The sequence below is a fragment of the Octodon degus genome, unplaced genomic scaffold, assembly GCF_000260255.1.
Source record: "Octodon degus isolate 3935 unplaced genomic scaffold, OctDeg1.0 scaffold00058, whole genome shotgun sequence".
Lineage (NCBI taxonomy): Eukaryota > Metazoa > Chordata > Mammalia > Rodentia > Octodontidae > Octodon > Octodon degus.
In genome coordinates this window covers 12,374,865-12,378,283 of record NW_004524634.1, presented here as the reverse complement: position 1 = coordinate 12,378,283, position 3,419 = coordinate 12,374,865, and positions in this window count along the sequence as shown.

Below are 3,419 nucleotides of genomic sequence, written 5' to 3'. Positions count from 1 at the left end.
CTTCCTTTGCTGAGCCATCTCCCCAGCTGTTGGTCAATTTTAAATTACTTTTTCTGTACAGTGTAAATTCATTATCTTTTCTAGGACATTCTGTCAAAAATTTTTTTTTTCTATTGGTTGCTTTTGGAGTCTTTATTAAAATAACTTGGCTATACATATTTATGGGTATTCTAATCAAACCCTTTGAATATTGCACACATTCATCTTTAAATGTATTATCCTGTTCTGAGTATCACAGTTTTGCAGTAAGTTTGGGGGGAAAAAGGAAGTACGAAGCTCTACTTTTGTTTCAGGAATTGTTTTGGATTGTTAGTCCAGCTTGATATATAAACTTTTTATGATAGACCAAACTACAAAACAATATCAAGTACTGTCAGAATTTAAAAAGTGACTGCTGTACATAAATTGTAGATAACTTAGGGTACTCCTGCATTTTTTTTTTTTTTTTTTTAGAACCGGGGATTGGACTCAGACCTTTGCATGTGCCAGGGAAACGCTTGTTCTACTGAGCCATCTCCTCAGCCCTCAGTCTATTTTTGTCTTTGCTAAAATGGAAAATATAATTTTCTCTAATTTCATGTTCAGATTTTTCATTCTTAGTGTTTAGAAGTAAAATTGATAATCCGTTGTTGCTCTTATATCTTCAAAATTGTTGAATTTGCTTAATATTTCTAAGAATTTATTCCTGGAGGGTTTTGGGTATACTATATAATAGATTGTGTCTTCTAAAAACAGAATTAATTTTACTTTTACCTTTCCAGGAGGGAAGGCTTTCACTTCTTTTTCTTAACTTATTTGTTTATGACTTCTAGTATTATGTTGAACAGAAACAGTGGGGGTAGGTGCCCTCCTCTTATTAGAGGAAAACATTATCTAGAATCACGCTTATAAAATTAGCTGTGAGTTTCTCATATGTACTATTTGTTTTTTGTTTCCTTCTGATCCTAGTTGTTGAATGTTTTTCATCAAAAATGGCTCATTTTGTCAATGTAGTATACTGGTTTGTAATTTGAAACATCCTTACATTTCATCCATAAATGTCTGTTGACTGAAGTAAGTATTTCCACTTGTCTGTAATAATACACAGATTAAATTATAGGAGAACAGACACATTTTCCATGATTTTGGTCAAAGTTTAAAGGGAGTCAATTGGCAATGGCTTTTTTTGTGAAAAAGTTTCAAGATGCTGGATGAACAGGGCTTACCTGTGAAAAAGCAAAACCCACTTTAATAGGAGGCTCACTCTCAAAGTAAACAATTAGGTTTTTAATTAATTAATCTGACAAATGAATGGATTAATTAATTTATTAAAGTAGATAACTGATTGCCTCTTACATTTCCAATGGTGTGCACCACTTAATATCTCATAATTGAAAAATTTCAAGATGAGTTTTAGAGAAGACAAGCCATAACATCATTCAAATATTCTATTGACTTCTTTTCTAGTAGTTTTAATCAATATTCATCAGGGATATTGGTCTGTAGTTTTCTTATAGCATGTTTGTCTGGCTTTGACATTAATAAAACAATAACTTCATGGAATGAGTGGGAATTTTCAAGATTTGCAAGAGTTTGAGGAGGACTGGTATTCACTTTTCAGGAAATAATCTCCACAATTTACTGGTGAATTGCTTGTCTTAAGATTATCATTTTTTTGTAAAGTTTGTGATTACTAATTCAATATTCTTATAGTTCAGTTCAGATTTTTCATGACTCAATATTGCTTCTTGGGTTTTTGAAATTGTATCTTTTAGTTAGACTACTTGAGTTTTAGTATACAATTGTTTAGTATTTAATGTCTTTTTTTGCAAAATCTAGTGGCATATTCTTTTTATAATATTTTGATTGTTGAATCAGTTTCTTAAAACTTAGTCTAACAAAAAGTGAGCAACTTTTATTGGCACTTTAAAGAGAGAAAATATTGATGCACTTTGAGGAATTAACTCCCTATGATTACAAAAGCTACAGCCTATGATCTACAGTTTGCTAGCCAGGGCCCTGGCCCCACTGAGTTCTAGCTTAAGTGTAAAGGCTGAAAACCAAGAGACCAATGGTATCAACCCCAGCTGAAGACCAAAGGCTGTAGAGCTAGAAGCACTGATGCCCAATGTCAGGAGAAGATGGATGTCCCACATATAATATTTTGATTATTTGAATGATTTTCTTATAACTTAGTCTAGCAAAAAGTGAGCAACTTTTGTTGGCACTTTAAAAAGAGAAAATAATGATGCTGGCCATTGGTCTCTTGGTTTTCAGCCTTTACACTTAAACTAGAACTCAGTAAGACTTAAAGAGAGGAAGTGTGTTTTTTTTCTTTAAAATTCTGATAGATTTTAATTATTTTCTTATTGTATTTCTGTATCTTTGAATAAAAGTTCAAATTGTTAATAGATGAATTTTTGTTATGGTGGTTGGGCTAGGACCTAGGGCCTCATGCATGCTAAGCAAGTGCTGTACCTCTGAGCTACACCCAGTTAGCAACTTTGTAAATATTCACTACTGGGAATTCCTCTTTTCTACTGCTTATATCATATCCTGTAATTTTCCTACTTTTTGAACTTTTCTAAAGACATTGTCTACTTTCCTTTGTGGCTTTTTTCTTCAGTCATGTTTTGTTTAAGAGTATATTATTTAAATTTTTCATATTTGTGGTTCTACCTATCTTCCTTTTACTGTTGATTTCTAGCATCACTCAAATTGGGATGAAAAAGGTACTTTGAACATTTGTAAATTTATGAAGAATTTGTCCTATAATATGTTGGTGTAATCTGGAGAATATTCTATGTCTACTTCAGAAAATATATGCTCTGCCATTGGTAGTGGATTCTGTGCTCATAACTGTTAGGTCCAATTATTGTATAATTTTATTCAAATTCTCCACTTCCTTACTGATATTTGGTGTGGTTATTGAAGGTGTGGTATTTAAGTTTCCAATAATTGTGTTCAAGGGCAGCCCAGATCGCTTAGCAGATTAAAGCTCCTGCTTAGGCAGATGCAAGGACTGGGGTTCGATCCCCAGTGGGCCGTGCTGGACCCATGCATGCTGAGATGGTGATTGAGAATGGGCATGATGTCACCTACCTATAATCTCAACACTTGGGGGACTGAAAACAGGATAATCACTATGAGTCCGATCTACATAGACACTATAGACCCTGCAGATCCTGTACTAAGTACGTTAAAAAAGAATGCTGTCAAGTTGAATATCCACAAATATATGGAAATTAATCAGCATGTCATGTTTTATTTTAAAGAGTAAAAACTAATTAAAAAAATAAAAATTAGAAATTGTACAGAATTTTCATAAACAAGTTTATATGAATTCACTAATGGTTGTTATATTCCTTATTATTGTCTCCAAAGTAGTTGCTCTGATTACCAGGTATAAGAACGCAAAACTGTTCAAAAATATTAGACAT